Source organism: Leptonotus elevatus, chromosome 11 (genome assembly GCF_054856555.1).
Source record: "Leptonotus elevatus isolate MCC_2025b chromosome 11, RoL_Lele_1.0, whole genome shotgun sequence".
In the NCBI taxonomy this organism is placed as follows: domain Eukaryota; kingdom Metazoa; phylum Chordata; class Actinopteri; order Syngnathiformes; family Syngnathidae; genus Leptonotus; species Leptonotus elevatus.
The window spans coordinates 18,886,649-18,904,148 of NC_141249.1; positions in this window are offsets into that span (position 1 = coordinate 18,886,649).

Genomic DNA, 17,500 nt, shown 5'->3' on the forward strand with positions numbered 1-17,500 from the left:
ACAGAGAGCAACCCTGATGAATCCGGTCTCGGTGACTTCCGGGCCATGCTCTGGAGCATCTCAGACACTCTCCAATTTGCTTCAGGGTGTCTCAGCCTCTTGTCTTCCTAAGCTCTTAGCTGCTCTTCGCAGAGGCATATTCTTTGTATCCAACGCTTTTTGCTGTTGCCCTTTTTTCAGTCCTACATTCTCGCCACCCACCAGTGAAATCCTGCTTGATGATTTTTGCGATAACAAACTTACAGCCTTACCCATGTTTAATTTCTACATACACATTTTTAAAATGAACTAATTTCTCAACTTGAAACTGGCAGCTGCAATCAATTGCTTAGTTTGTTCTACTGAATATGAGAAAGCATCAACACTGATTTGGGCCGCCATTTCATTACATATCATATAGCTACGCTCTCTCGAGAAAATGTGAATACTCGCATTTTATGTTACGTTCAGATTTAAGTGCAAATTACTGTTAAAATCTGTGTATAATACTGCCTAGGTACTGTCAAAACATGTAAACAAAGTGGGGAACATTTTTTAATTTCTTATTAAATCATTTGTATAATATCCACCCTCAAGTTGGAATTGTATTTATTTATTTATTTATTTATGCAAAAATATATAATATATAATATCTTTAGAGAAAATGAGAACATCAACATTTGAGATGATACTGCTCGGTACAGATATTCAGAATTTCATCATACTGTTGTGTTGTTTAGTAATCAAATTTCCTTACTAGTATCAATCTCTCTGTTTTATTTTTTTGTAGTCAAGAGGAAGTTTCACTAGGCTGGAACATTTGAAAAAGATGGATAAGAAGTCCCAACTATTGTATACCTGCAAAGGCTGAGCCCACATTGCTTTTTCCCTCCGGGTAGGAGAAAGCCACATTGATTGGGACAGATATGGCGCTTGACAAAATGGGAGAAAGACATAATTCAATTTGTCTTGGTGGAGCCCGTCCCATGTGAGGGGTTAGCGTTGCTGCTGTCAGCTCTACTCGACACCTGTTTGGCGAAGATAAAATCACATCGGTGACAGCTGCCCTTTAATCACTGTTAGTCGCAGACAGAGCTGAGCGCACGTAGACGTTGCCACTTGCTCATAACTTTGCTGATGGCATCACAGACATTCTTAGTTAAAGGTGTGGAAGTATACGTGATAAGAAAACTGCTAACTTGTTGGTGTCAGGGTTGGAAAACAACCGTATCTAGAGTGGCAACACTCTTAAGTATCAATTTCACACATGATTTGACCATTTATTTTAAGTGTGAAATTGAAAAATAAATAAATAAATATTTCCGATCAAACCACACCCACTTCCGATTTAGGCCACGCCCACTTCAAATACAGATACAGGACGTTTAGATGGTTGAACAGATACAGATAGTGGTGAACTCGCTCATCCCTAGTAAGTACAATAAATAATCGAACAGACTAAGACTATAACGTGAATGACAAATGCCAATAAAGAAACAGAAAACTGACGAAAGATCAACGTATATACTATCCATCCATCCATTTCCCAAACCACTTATCCTAAATAAATAAAAATGTAATAAACAACTTGAGCCTTAATCATGATGGAAAGGAGAAAAGCTAAACAGTCGCAGATGCTCTAGCCAGAAAGTTATCAATAACATCAGTAAAAAACATTACAGGTCTCTTCAATGTAGAGCATAAGGATACACTAGCAATAGCTTTTATTAATTGCTGTAAATTATTTTCCACTAAAAGGGCTCGTCCCCATTCTCTCTACTTTTCAAAACACACTGATTCCCCAAAACAGAGCTCCTGCTACCGAAAATAATAACTAGAGCTGCAGGCAGCTAAAAGCTGGCTTGGCCATGTTTGTGGTAGCCTACTGACACGTTGTGATACTGGCACTTTAATTGAAATCTTATTATTTTATTTTTTTTGCTAAGCCTGATATGTGTGCAAAGTTTAAAGAGTTTTCGTACATCTGTGGTCCCTTTTCAAGGTTTCTGCTTTTTCCTCTGAAATGGGACTTCTAAGCTTTCAATCTTTGTCAACTGTAGCTCTTTTGTGAGTAAGGGCTGTACAAGTGCACCTAATGAGACCTCATAAAGGTAAAGATCTTGGTTTTCAGTGAATATTTCACTGGGCGAGTGGGCAACAATAACTACCTCAAGTAAAAACCGCAATAACACTAACCCAAACACACTAAATTATGCCAAATGAACTTATTCTGCAAAGTATATTGCATCTCGTTTTATTTATTGTTATCTTCAATACATCTGCTTGAAAAAGTATTATGACCATCAGAGTGACTTCAGAAAACTAATTAGACTGCAATTGGTAGTGATGGCACAATGAAGCTTCATGAAGCACTTGTGATATTTTATGACTCCTCTAGATGGCACTCTTGGTTGAAAGATGCAGTGGAAATGTAATCAATTTCCTTTGCACTAACCTTCATATTTAAACCAAGAGCACCATCTAGTGGAGTCAAAAAATATCACAAATGCTTCATGAAGCTTCATTTTGCCATCACTAGCAATTGGTAAAGACGTGGTCACAGCCTCACTACTGGAAACGTTAACCTTTCCTTACCCTGTTCCTTTTTCTTTCTTTTTTTGAAAAGGAGAAAAAAAAACCAGTGTGTCCTAAGTGCTCACAAATCCTTCCAAAACAGAAATAAATCCTTGCTAATGGTCACTCATTTAAAATACACCTTCCTTTATTAGATGAGCATGAGCGTTCACAATGCACTGGCATATAATCAATAATAGAGCCCTTGGAGTCACGGGATGAGATTTAGCTGTGTTCGCTTTCAGTCATCTTCCCTGTGGTGGTGTCATGTGCTACCTTTTATTGTTTACAAGCTGTACTCTATGTGGACACATTGGATTTCAAGAATGAGGTCTACGTTAAGTCTCTGAAGGCAAGTGCATCTGGGAAGTATTCCTAGTACTACTTACTGTGTGTTATTTTTTTCCCTTTCTGAATTGATTTAGATTTTGACAGGATACTAAATCAATATTAATGTTTTTTTTTTTTTTTTTTTTTTTTTACTTCTGGTTAGTAATACAATTATTAACATGCACGCTTTTCACATGTAAAATAAGGAGATGTGTCAAGTAAGTCAAGTCAAGTCAGATACTTCTAATATTTGACTGTGCACGTCTTCCTCCAGACGGGCGTTCCCTCTAATTTGCTCGGAGTAGTCTGAGGCAGCAAAGTTCTTAACCTGAGGCATTACACTAAAAGCAAAAGCATGTTTTTAAGGTGATTTGACTAACCCCGCCGTATAAATTTAATAATTTACCCTCTAGGTTGATGTGCTTCCAGGCATTCGTGCCATGCCAGATGACCCCGGGCAATAAATGCAAAAAGGCCTTGAAAGTGACCTCCGTCAGTTGCATTCATACGGCTTGCTATTGTCGCTAAGAAGTGATAATAGTGTGCGCAGTGGTTTTATTTTCATCATGTCCTGAAGAATTTAAGTGGCAAATGGGATATATTTCATCGTGGCGAAGGAAAATGGCAACAGTTCAGGGACGATGAGACCGTCCTCCTTCAAACAGCAGTTGAATCATTGCTTTTAATTCGATTAATATGACATTCGCTAAACAACCGTAGTATGACAACTTGTTGCTGGTAGACGTTTCCCACTGCAGGAAAAAAAAAGTTTATTTTATTGTTGTTGTTATTTTATTTTTAGTGGGTCTGCTACAGCAACATCGTCATGTCTTTAACTGCTATGGTTAGCATCATGGACGATAACTAGCAAACCAAAATATGCAAGTGAGCTAACGGTTTTGGCGATTAACAAATGCGTGTCATCCTTATGCGACATGCAAAGCGATCGTTATCCACCTGGCTGCAAAATACATAAACACGGCGTTTCTGTATTTTCTATCGTCCTCATAGCATTAGGATTGCTGTATTCTGGAAAATATGCAAATAGACCCACTTCTCCTTTTATTTGTTAATAAGGGCGATATTTATTGCGAGTGATGGACAGCCTCTTGAAATGTTTTGAAAATTGAATATTGATAGAGCTTGATGATGGATTTAAATAATAATCCCCAGGTTGCGGACTTCAGGAGAAATGTGGATGGAATAGCAATTCAGCGTTAATGGATTCAACTGGAAAAAAACATGTTTTTTCAAATAAATGCATTCAACTGTTCATTTATCAATTCTGCATTTAAAAGCTCAGTTTCTGCTACTTAATCTCAGTCACAACAGAAAAATGGCAATGAGTCTGGACTCTGCACTTTTTCAGCTTTGCGAAAACCCCAGCAGGGCCTTCGTAATTACTCCCAAATGATTCAAGCTCAATGGGAGAGCCAGTGACAATTGACCGCCGAAGTAACTCAGTTATCTCCGTGTCTCAAGTGCCCCCATCTCAAATTGGGGATTACGCTTGCAACCACCCAAATGGTGCTGCCCCATTTGATGTCTGCCGTCATTGCCTTCCCGCTCAGCATGTATTTGTCCCTCTATCAAGTCAAGTTTTACTTTCCTTGCACTCTGAACAACCTCTATATGTTTTTGTCAAATTGAGGTCACTCGTCTGGACCACCCTCCCCGTAGCTTCTCCCTGTTGTGCTAGAAATTTCAGAACGAGGACAAGGCAGAAGTTCATGAATATCTTCAAGTCTATCATGAAACAAAAATGTTTTATTTATATTAGGGATAGGTCAATTATCGGCCGGGCCGATTATCGGTGCCGATATTTGGCATTTTGACAAAATATCGGCATCGGCCTTTTTACGAACCTGAAGGCAGATAAAGCTGGTATCTTACTGAGCGATGAATAGTACTTGCGAAATTGAGGGTTTTCTTGAGGATTTGTAAGATGTTTACGGACAGTTTTTATTTTTCACAAAACCTTTTCGAACATATTCAGACCATTTTGACTGTCTGCGAAGATCTGTTGAAAGCTTTTATGAACCCCGACGAAAACCTCCATTTAGATGCATTGAATGTGCATGTGAAATACAGGATACTTTCATGGTTTTATTTAAATTTCCACTTTATAAAAAAATAAACAATGATGCTGACACCCCACACTTTTTATTCAAAAATAATAATGATTAAGAAATGAATTTTTGGAAAAACTTTTATCTCCAGTAGAAATTTACTTACTTAGTTTTTAATTTAGCAAAACACATGCTGATGACTCTGGAAGATGTCAATTATTTGTATGTTTAAGATGAAAAGAAAAAGTATATTTTTAAAAATTCACGTTAATATTTTCTCTTTTACTGAAAATGAATATCGTCTTGAAATATCGGGGATCAGTCTCCTTGACTACTAATAATCGGTATCTGTATTGGCCTTGAAAAAAAACAATATCAGTCTATCACTAACTTATATTGTTGCAATGTTTTAAAATAAACATAATTGGATTGAGCAACTCTTACATAGCTTTCGTCAATTCCCGGAAAAAGTCTGGTTTGCACCTTACTTTCGTTAAAACAGCTTACACATTTCTAAAAATGGTCAGGCAAAAAAGTATTGTATATAACCTTTATCTTGATGTCTTTTTTTTAAGTTCGGTGAGCCGTGCTATATTTGTGTCATCATATTCAAAGTCTGACACTATCAGAGCCGTCAATGCACGGTATGCGCGGCAGAGGGCCTTCGTCAAATGAACTGCCAACCAGTTTGACAGGACCATTGTAGAATCTGTTTTATCATGTTACTAGTGATGTTGAAGGTGACTTACATTGATCTGCACCTTTCCTTCACAACGCTCTCTATTGTTGGACTTAGAACAAAAAAAATTATAGAGGTCTCTTTCGTCTTTTTTGTCTTCACTTGATCAGTTCTGCTGCCAAGTCAGGCATGATATGGATAATGCTGTCCAACTGTATGATGTCATGTGTGATGGAGACATTTTGCAAAACAGGGGTAAGGTTCAAACAGGGAAGTAATACATAACTAAAGCAAAATCATTCTAGAATGCAAATTGTTTTCACTTGCCATCAAGCAGTACAGTTCGGTCTAATCCATTCTTAGTGTAGTCAATCGGGGTTATTATAGTTTGGGAATTTTCATTTTAGTTAGTTTTTATTTCGTTTAGAGTTTTTTTTACATATTTTTTTAGTTAGTTTTAATTAGTTTTCAGAGTGGTTCTGATCGTTTTTATTAGTTTTAGTTATTAACAAAAATGCTTAGTTTTAGTTAGTTTCAGTATTATTTTCCATTAAAAAAAAGTGTATTACTTGTGCGCAGTATTTATTAATAAACACCATGGTAAAATGAAACAAGGCATTTTTTTTACCTAGCGTTGCATTTCTGCTGAGTTAAACGAAAAAGCAGGCAAGCCGAGCCATGGGAGCCAAAAGTCGAGCACGCAAAATTGTCGCCTAGGAGTGATGTCATGTGGAGGTGCTTTTTTATTGGCTGCTGCTAGATGACATGTGACACCCAAAGGCTCATGCATTAAATTAATTACCAAAGACTAAATCAAAGGACATGTTTGCTATAATTATAATTAGTTTTAGTTAGTTTTGTAAACATAAAATTTAGTTTTAGTTTTTTTTTAAACATTTTCGTTTTTATTTTATTTCGTTAACTAAATTGTTTTTTGAATTTTAGTTTTAGATTTTTTTGTTTTCGTTAACTAAAATAACCTATTTCCTTTACACTTGTTTTGTGCATTTCTAAACTGGTTTGTGCATAAATGCTATTCTGTCGTGGCCCGGATGTATATATACGTATAAATTATATTCCGCTTCTTAAGTGAATTAAGTCAGCATTTTCTCCTTTTTCTATGCCTTAACTAAAATAATTTCTTCAGAGTGTTCGGCTCCTAAATAAATGCTGTCTAAGAAGGACAGTGTGTTACTTAGTTCTATATTATAAATAATTCTAACCTTTGCAGCTCAATAGTGATACAACGATAAGGTTGACACTTTTCTATTGGGAGCTGGGAACTTCACTACCACAGACTTGATAGATATTGTCACTTGGTATTCAAAGAAAAAGAGGAATCAGAGTCAGGCATACATTTGCACTTAACATCATTTTTTTTTTGTTTGTAGCGCTAAGATACACTGCAAAGCAAATGTAAACATCCATTATTCACTTGTGACGGTCGTCAACAACCCATGAAAAATGTTAACCGGCAAAAGAAAATGTATGAATAAACTGATAGAAATGGTTATTCACTGAGCACTCCACATAGTGGGATCAAAATGCATCCATAACATGTTTATAAATGCACGGATATGTCTTGTCTGTATTTCAGGCTTACGACACCACTAAATAAGTAAACCAGGCCATCAGTGATCATGGCGATTATAACCGCGCTCATCGACATCTTCATGCTGGATGATAAGATGGTGAAAACGTTTCAAATTTAAATTCATTGAGATTTCATTCATATTTTGCTACCAGGAAAGCATTAATAACGATTCACAACACATCGTGTTTTTTGTCCTTTTGACAAAAAAAAACAAAAAAACAACTATTGTCCTGCTGGGCTGAGTGTGTTTGGAAAGCTTCAGCGCAGGGAATACAGGATTTGATGTCTCTCAATTTCAGTCCCTTGTTTCTGTACACACACACGCACGCACGCACACACGCACGCACGCACACACACACCCTCCCCTCTTTTATGGAGGTGTGCTGCTAAAAATGCTGGCAAGGCTATTCCCAGCTGGAGGAAACTTCTCGAGATTACTGTGTAATAAGCCTGAAAGCGACCATGGGTGAATTGAGACGGAGCAATCACCCTTCTCCCAGGGTCGCTGTACTCATTCTCCCAGGAACGGCCATTTGTCTACCAATTTCTGGTCAGATGTATTAATGGGGAAGTGAAAGAAGAACAAAAGGAGAGCCAAGGTCATTTGAGGGTCTTTAGCCGATTGTTTGTATCATATATCATATTTTTCGTCAAACTGCTAAAAAGCTCGAATTAGGAAATTCAGAGTTGATTTTAATTGCCTGTGGTTGTACTTTTTTTTGTTTTGTTTTGATGTTGCTAAACAGAGAGCTCTTGCTTGTGCAGCAGTGACAAATTTGCCGTGGTCTGTGTTTTGGTCCGCTGGCGATTAGTTTACTCTCTGCCAACGGTGTTCCAAATGTCACAAAATGAAATCCGCGATAGAGTGAATCAGCAATAATTGAACCGCAAAGTAGCGAGGAAATACAGTACTTCTGGAAATGACATCATAAGGAACATAATAACAGCATAAGACTGGATAAACTAACATTGGCTAATACGGTTAAAAACATCATCATCGCGGTAATTGCAAAAGCATAATAACTGCATACGCATAATACACAGCGACCTCATGACCCGACCTAAAACACAATCATAACAATCTTTTGTCATTATTTTTTGGTTGGTGATTACATACTTTTTGTTTTGAATAAAACTTTCATGTCTGCCTTGCTGTCTGTCATTTGGCAATTAGCCGACCATTACACAATCAATTATGTTCAATGTGTTGATTCCGGTAATGAGGCAATTGCATGAGCAAATTTAAATGAAACACTTTCCATCCTGTATGTATCATCGGCACCCCCTCATTTGTCACGTTTTCAGTTAACACACATTCTGCTTCTCTGCAGAAAACATACCGCACCTTTCCTCAGCTTAGTAATTGATTTAACTGTCTTACTCGAAAGATTTCTCACTTCCTCTGTCACATTCTAGAGTTTACCGTCAGTAATACATATTTAAATAAAACAGGGAAATGATCTGCTAATTTTTGAGCAAAACAGAAGTCCCAGTTGATCTAAAAAGTCACTTTGCATCCGTTTGGCAAGTTATTAAGCACAACACTTTTTACTGGCTTTGACATATACATTAAGGGCCAATTTTTTTCTCATGATATGGCAATATGTTTTTTTTTGGTGTAATATTTAATTAATGTGTTATCATGAATATTTGGACACATTTTTCAATTTGCTGGGGTAATTAAATGCATGGATGGCTATTATGTTTACTATATCAGCTTAATGTGATGGGGTAAACATTTCACAATATTTAACAGTATTGCAACTAACTGTTGCCATCCAGGGGCCTCATTAAAGAATCTCATACAAAGTAAGAGATTTATCAATTTGGAATTGTGCTTGAGCTGTGAGCATATGTACACACAAAACTTTCTGGTAGAACAAACGCAGACAAGCAAACATTAGGCAACAAAATCAGCTTGTCGACATGACTTTATATTATTTTATGGTTTATGGCAGCGAACTGTGGGTGGGGATGGAGCAATTTTGACAATTACTTGTTGCGGCTAACTCTGGAGAAGGTTGCTTTTGCTTCATGTTACTTATATATATATATATATATATATATATATATATATATATATATATAAATATATATATATATATATATATATAAAAATATATATATTAAAAAAAATATATATATATATATATATATTAGGTCCATTTCACAAATCAGGAAATATCATTGTACCATTCCTAGCCCTTTAATCAGAACGTGTTCAGATAATGGAAGGTCTTATTAAAGCAGACACGTTCATTTGTATAAGTCATTTTAAGGCACATAGGACTCCACTGCCTAATGATTTATTACAGGAAGGAATTCAGCATTCAAGTATCCCTGGACCTTTTCTGGCCTCCAACCACAAAGATGTCATGTAACGTCGGAAATTAGTGTCAGAGGAACTTACTGTTTTGGACCTGCAAATTAATCAAAAAGGAGCCAGTGGATGGGGGGAATGTGAACCCATGTCACACTGCTCCCCTTGCACTCGATGTGCGCACCTTTCTGGAACACACATCAAAGAGTAAAAAGAGACAGGTAGGTGCCATGAGAAGAGCTGGCAACCTGAAAGAGTGCAGGGAGAATGGCAGATCTGCTAGCTTGAAGGCTGATTAGGGAAGCTAGCTTGAAATTGTAGGGAAGAGACAAAGCAAAGAAGTTTGGAGCTGGCCTGACCAAATGCTTTGAAATGTCACTCTTCAAACGTATGCTGAAATTTGTCACTTTTCCCTACACAGCGAATCTTTGATTAACATTACAAAAGGCAAAAAATAGGATAGCAGCGACACACACAAACAATAAAGGAGCTTACGTTGTCCCATGGCTCTCCATGTGTCACGGATGGCAGATGGGCTGTGCGGCACACTTGCAATATTCATCTTACATTTATTTGAGTCTGTCAAGTCAAAGTGAGCTTGGACATTTTACTTCCACATAGTCAAAACAGGCATCTAATTGGGATGTTGGACTGCAGTCTGCAGCTGGGCGCAAGCACTGAAACGCATTGCTACAGCATTCACACATATGTTGGACTTGTTCGCATTCTGCCATTTTTTTTCCTTCAACTCTTTCTACATTGCTCAGCCCATTCAAACCATTCCAACTCCAGCATGTTCCAAAATTTCACGCTTCACGTGGGGTATTATTTGTCTCATTCCACACGTTCATAGTTTTCCGACAATTCAAATTTTTTTCACTTATTTCCAATGAGATATTTAAAAATTCACTGCCATTTGAAATTCAAAATGGTCAACTCATTCAATTCACCTTGAGATCAATGGTCAGTACTCCCCCAATTCCCACATAGCAAAAATACCAACAACATTTCTTCAACTTAGTCTTAGGATTTAGGCCTAGGGCTCTTATTATTCCTATTCCAAATTCAGTGTTGTTTCTAATCAAAATTGGAAATGTTTACTTCATTCAATTCACCTTGGGCTCATTTTTCAACATTCCCACATAGCAAAATGTCCATATTTTTCACAAAGTATTGCATATTTTTGATCAACACAGTTCCTCCCTTATTTTGAGGGTAAGGATTCAGGTTAGGGCTCTAATTGTTTGTATTCAAAATTTTGCATTATTCCAATTCAAAATACATAGAATTTAATGTAATAGGTTGAGTAGGCAATAGTTCTGAATATGCATGTAACAAAGAGAGTGAAAATAATTCCATCCTTCTTGTAAAAATAATCAATTATACATTGTTTTAAATGCCACACTTAACTAACATATTCTTGAATGATTTTTTTTTAATTTATTTAAATGCAATAGTCACATGATTATAAGACTTTGTGTTTAATATATTTAATGTATTTGGGTTTTTATTCTGGAAACAGCTTCAGATGAAGGTGGCTGCAAGACTCAGAAGCCAACAGCTGAATTGCTAAAGCAACACTGCCACCTTTAGGTTAAATGCGAGCACAGCACAAAGACCACATCAAACCAGGAGTGAGATACAGTTGCAGCTTATAATACCAGCCTATAATAGCCTATAATACACGGACAGTACATTACAAACAATTCAATATTCCTGATAAGCCTTCATTAAAAAAAACGCTTTTAATTTTTTTTTAATACATTTATATGACTACACAGATTATTCTGCTCGCATATCAAAAGTCAGCCAAGATGTCTTGAAGTGAACTTTCATTTCGCTTACTGAACACCAACGACACGTGCTTTTTTGTTTCTTCAGCACATAATGTTTACATGCCAGCCTTAGGCAGGACTGACGGATTTTTATTACAGTATTAACTCTCGCTCACTTTTGTCCCTTTTCTCTTCTTAATACAGTCTTTTCTGTCACCTCTCCCTCTCCTTCTCTCTCTCTCTCTCTCTCACTTCTTATAAACACTCACAACATAAGGACGAATATACGATTGCAGCTGACCTTACAGCATTTTGAAATGCCAAGAAAAATGACAGCCATCCATCCACTGCACTGCTGATCCTGATGAAGGTCTGCATGTGAGTTGCAATGTGGGAGGAAGCGCATGGTTAGGCTTATCATTGCGATATTTTCAGAGGTTGAAGTGGGGATGTCGATCGCAGTTTTATAAGCAACGTTGATTTAAGTGTTTTCCAATGTACTCATTGCCAACAGTCCTTTCGCTGATGTCCCAGCAAGACAGAACAAAAAAAAATAAAAAAATAAAAAAATAAAAAAATTGAAAGAGTTTGCCATTGGTTCATATCAGTCCGTAGGTCAGACTGCCTTCCATGCAGCAAAGCTTGCTTTGCCACGTGGCAAAATCAATAGTGAAATTCCCCCTAGCATACAACTTGAACAGATGTCCTTCTGCCCTTAATGTCACGCCGGACTTTTTGCCTGTGATGGATCCTGGGCTGACTTGTGACAGCTAAGGTTGGATGCTCCTCACTCCATTGTAGACACAATTATCTGTCAGCAGTTGTGCAGCTCAAACCAATTTGAAATAGTCATTGTCTGTTCATCTTGATTGATGCCAGCCTTTCCCGAACCTTTGAATCCACGCAGTCCCTTCAATATCCCAACAAAGTTGCCGCACCCTGTCACCCAAACACGCACCCAGAAAAAAAACAGCCCAAACAATTTTGTGATAATGCCAACGTGACTGAAACCCAAGTGTGTGTTATTTGTTTTGTTGTTTATTTTTTGGGATGTCCATTATATGAATATGATTACAGTTGTTTTTGGCTGTTTTGCAAATCCACCAATTTGTATTTAGAAGAAGAAGAAAAAACTACAAGGGGCTATTTTCTTGATGTCCATGAACTCTTTATCTTGGCGTGTTTTTTTCTAAAGTTTAAAAGAAAAAGAGCTAATAGCAAAAAAAAAAAAAATGAAACAATTTATATTTCAGGGAGTGTGTATCGTGTTTCGTTAGAGTGAAAGACTGGAATTTAGAGTTTCCGTCAACAAAACTGTCAGATTGTCTCATCATCCTGGCCATACAATTATCTCCTGCTCCCTAAATTAGATTTTGTACCCAAAAGTATCTCAGCTCCAAAAACAAAAAACAAAAAAACTTTTGTGTTACATGCAAGTTTTTCTGCTCAATTCTTGACCGGATTCTTGATTTTACACTTATGGTAGTTTAACCTACTCTAATTGAGCCAATTTTGAACCAATATAGAATTTGAGCATAGCCACGCATTGTCTAAAGTCTCAGCTTGATCACAAGGATTTCATATCTCAAATTGTTTGGTCGTCAGCTAAATCCATACAAAATGCCGAGCCATTCTGTTCCTAATATGCACGTTAATAAGAAAACACGGCCATGAGATTCTTTGCCTGTACGTCTCCAAGCCTTTCTGAGGTGGATCCTCATATCCCAAGTCTTTAGGTACAGGTTCATGAAGCGGGAATCAGTATTCTGAATAAGCCTCATACGTAGGTACATGTAACAGTTGCCCTTTAGCAGCCGTATAATTATAGCCTGCAGAAATAAAGAAATGAGGGCACTACTCGACTTGCGCTCGCTCGGCATCTGCACGGATTTTCAATACGAGGCACAGAATCAAAGTTTTGTTCCCGTAGGTCTACAAACACTCAGATAATGACGTCAAAAAAGCGCAGCGAGCTGGGAGCCCATCGGGTGAAAAGTGCACTCGACCCCTGGGCAGTCAATCACAGGGAACATGGAGACACAAAACCTTTGACAGTCACCTCAATATTTAATGGAAACTGATGTGAACCATCTGTTTGTTATTATGATGCTTCATGTCTCGATTGAAGTGATCATACAATGTTTGCATACGAGTCAGAAAGAAAAGTCAGTCATTGTCCGAGCCCCACTGGACCTGTTTGTTTGATTTTTACTTGTGCTTTAGTGATGATCCCTTAGTTTTGACCGTATCAGGATCAATATTTGCCATGACATGAACTAAGCACTTTCTTACTCTATCTCGGTTCAGCACCTTGGGCCGCTTATTCACAAAGAATAGAATCTCACACCTCTTCATCCAGTGGTTTGTCAGTGCCTGCAATCAGACTTTAATTACAAGGCGAAGGTTTCGCTCCCCCCCCCCCCCCCCGCGGTCCTACCGTCCGTTCTATGGGAGGCCTCTCTTTAGACGGCGTTGACAGGCATGGTGAGATTGTTATCATTAATGAGGACGGCGTGAAGGAAAGATATCGATAGAGTGCGATTCAGTTGACATGGAGACCATTTCCCACATCAGTTCACAGAGACGAGCAATTTACAAAATTCTGCTGGTCCCCGTCATCCGTCAGGGCCCGGGGCCCCCTTTCCGTCATTGTCAATCCGTACCAAACTGTAATCGTCAGTCCGTCATTTTATTTGAACCAAGCTTCCATTATCACTTCGCCGCTACTATTTTAGGATCGACAGACAGGGGTGGGTATACCGTCAATCCGTTTTTTTGTCAACAAAACGGGTGACTGAGAGGTCGGTCGCTACTTGACCCGGTTAGTGACGATTACACTGATGGACGGAAATTCAGTGCTCCGTCATTTATTTGAAGATTTCTCGTCATTCGTCAGCAAAATGGCCGCCCGTCAGGGATGGTCAGTCAGTACTAATGGAGTGACCACCTCTGTCACTTAGCTAGCTTTAAAAAAAAAAAAAATAGAATTAAACAAAGAATAATATTTCTCTACAGTATATAAAAATGTGCATTAATGTGAATATTCCATGAGCTAATTGAAGCGAATATGAATCTTGTTAACAGCCTGCACATCAGAATCTATTATAAACTTTAGCCTTTCACATTGGACCTTAAGCAAGTTCGAATGCGTGTTCCTGTTAATTACACTCTCCATCAAGGATAATAATAAACACACACGCAGCTTGGACTCATTGCACATCATTGCCCTGTTCAAGGGCAGCCCGGGTTTGAAGATGGATGGTGATCTTCAAAGTGGTTTTTTTCTCCTTCTTTTTTTTTACTCCAGTGTTTGTTTTGCAAACTGCATTGCCATGATAATGAGAACGGATGATGAATAAAGGGAAATTAAGTCATGAGTGAACAAACATTTAACGTCAGACTTAATTTTTTAAATCACAGACATTCTCGTAAATGGAGCTTTAGCTCGTTGGCTTCTTTCACCATTGAACTTTGTGATAATACGAGAAGCCCTTTTCTAAAATAAAGACTTAATTTACTGCTAATTACAAGCAGATCATAAAAACTGTGTAAAGTTATATGACAAATGAAGCTTGAAAGCAGAAGTTGTGATGTCTTTGTAACAACATTAGCATGTCGCTATACATGATTGATTTCGATGCTGTGTGCCTCAACTTCCATTAATGTGAATTTGTGAATGTTTATCTGCACACAGGCTTTGGTCTATCCAGTGTGTGACTTGGGCATAGAAGGTGGAGATGTGACAAAGTGTTGTATACTGTATTCTCTGTCAACAAACACCTGTTTGTTGCCTGTTAATTAATCGCTGAACATTGTTTCAATTTGTCAACTCCTTTAGCGCGGAGACATTTGTTTGCTAGCCTGTTGACGTTAGCAGGCACGCCCCCACTAATCTCAGTCCAAATTAATTATAGGTGTAGAAGTGGCCAGATGTTGACACACCATACATAATTCAGTCCATACATCCTGCGTTTAATGAATGACATTCATTGAAAAACATTGACTTGCATACTAAAAGGACGCGGGGACGTCAAGCATTTCTCCCCCCTCGCCCAACACATACAAAGATGTTTGAGCATTGAAGCATTGTGCGAGTGTCTGACGCAAGATGAATCCCAGAAAAATGTATTGCGGCTGCAACATGTTAACCACGCCCACCCAACCTCATTCTCGGACTTTCTCGTTCTCATTAGCAAGTATACCTGACAAGGGTGATGGCTGCGTGGACAATGCAGTCTAACCTCTGTGAGTCCATTTAGGAGTTCATTAACAAGCGATTGCCTCCATCCGTCAAAGCTGGTTAGTCGGTTTGCCCCAGCAGCAGCTGTGGAGGTGTAATGACGCTGCTCTCACCCGGGCTTATAACAGCATGGCATGTCATTCTTCTTCTTCATCAAAACATTATATATATATATATATATATTTTTTTTTTTTTTAATTCATTCATTAATTCATTTATTTATTTTAGGGGTGTCAGGCGATTTAAAATTTTAATTGTAATTAATCGCATGACTTCAATAGTTAACTCACGATTAATGGCAAATTTTATATCTGTTTTTAACGTACAATAAAATGTACAATTAAATATTTTTTTCATACTCTTGTTAACATAAAAGTAGAACAATGTTAAACTAATAGAAATATGGCTGCATCTTTTCGTCATTGATATTCATAAAAGTGAGTAAAAATTTAAAATATGTACTGTACTGTAAAAAAAACCGAGTGTGAAATAGATTTGTGTTGAGGTCATTTTTCTGCCACTAGATGGCTTGATTGCATTTGTAAGACATTGGTGACAGTTCAGTGCATTTTTCTTTTCATAATAAGAGCAATCTCATCTTTACCATGAAGTAACTTGTGAAATTCTGCATATTTTTAAAATTGTAAAATACAAGTTGACCACAGTCTCCACAAATATATGCATTATTATGAAATGTATTACTGCAAAATGTTGACGTGGACGTTTCTGCTGCGTTGCAACTAGAATTACCTTAGTACAGGCTCTCCAAGTAAGGGGTGGTCATTAACTGCGGGTTAAAAAAAATTGTGGCATTAGAGGAACTTTAAATTAACTCTAAATTAGCGCACAAATTTTGACACCCTTAACTTAAGCATTTATATATATATATATATATATATATATATATATATATATATATATATATATATTCAATACACATAACTGACTATGGCAACATGAACCTGTTATCCACAATGTTACTGAAGTGGAGCAGCAAAACTGTTGTTGAATAAGATTTTCTCCCTCGATTTACTTTATCCGTCTCATTTAATAAAACAGTTGGAGAATGTAATCCTTGATTACGGGTGCTTTCATCCTGCAATTATACCTACATTTAGATACATACACGGGTTAATGGGGTGAGATGGAACACGTTTGCATGGATTAGTTGTTACACAGGTTCAAATGTTAATTACAAATTGGCTTAGTTCATAGACAATCAAGAGTGCAATTAATCTGAGATAGGATACATTTATAATTTTAAAGGAATTAAGCACATAAACAATTCATCAAGTTCACACTAGGGAATCTCATGCAGCGTCTCCGGCCGGCCAAAAGGTCATGATAAAGTCAAATTAGAATGTAAATAAGCATAGTGCAATTGGCTTTACTTTGAAAGTTCATGTATGCGTATGTGTGGGCGGTCCCCAAGTTACAAAATGTGAATCAATGTATTGTTCGTTCCTTCCGATTTGAATTGGCAAGCGTAAAGTGAATGTTTGTATATTTTATTAGTTTTTTAATCTAACACAAAACATTAAACAGGACTTTTTTGTTGTAGCATTAATTCTAATTTAGGCTCAGATCAAACATGCAGACCTTAAAAAGGGGTCACGTGACTAGGTTTCATCCATACATTTTCCTTAAATTTGACTGATATTTAATCTTATTTACTCATATTTAATTTGTTGGATTTGTGTGACCTGAATGTTTTGTAATGAGCATTATTAAAGACAACAATCAGTCAACGGTTGAACGAATAATTAATTTACTTGTGTTAAAAGGATTTACCCAAGTATTCAAGTTCAGGTTAGAGCTACATCTGGACATGAATGATTGGAAAAGAATACGATTGGACCAACAAACTGCAGTGACAGACGTAATGCATGAAGCCAATTACAAAAACGTGTTTCCTTAATATGTCAGATATCTCATTTAAT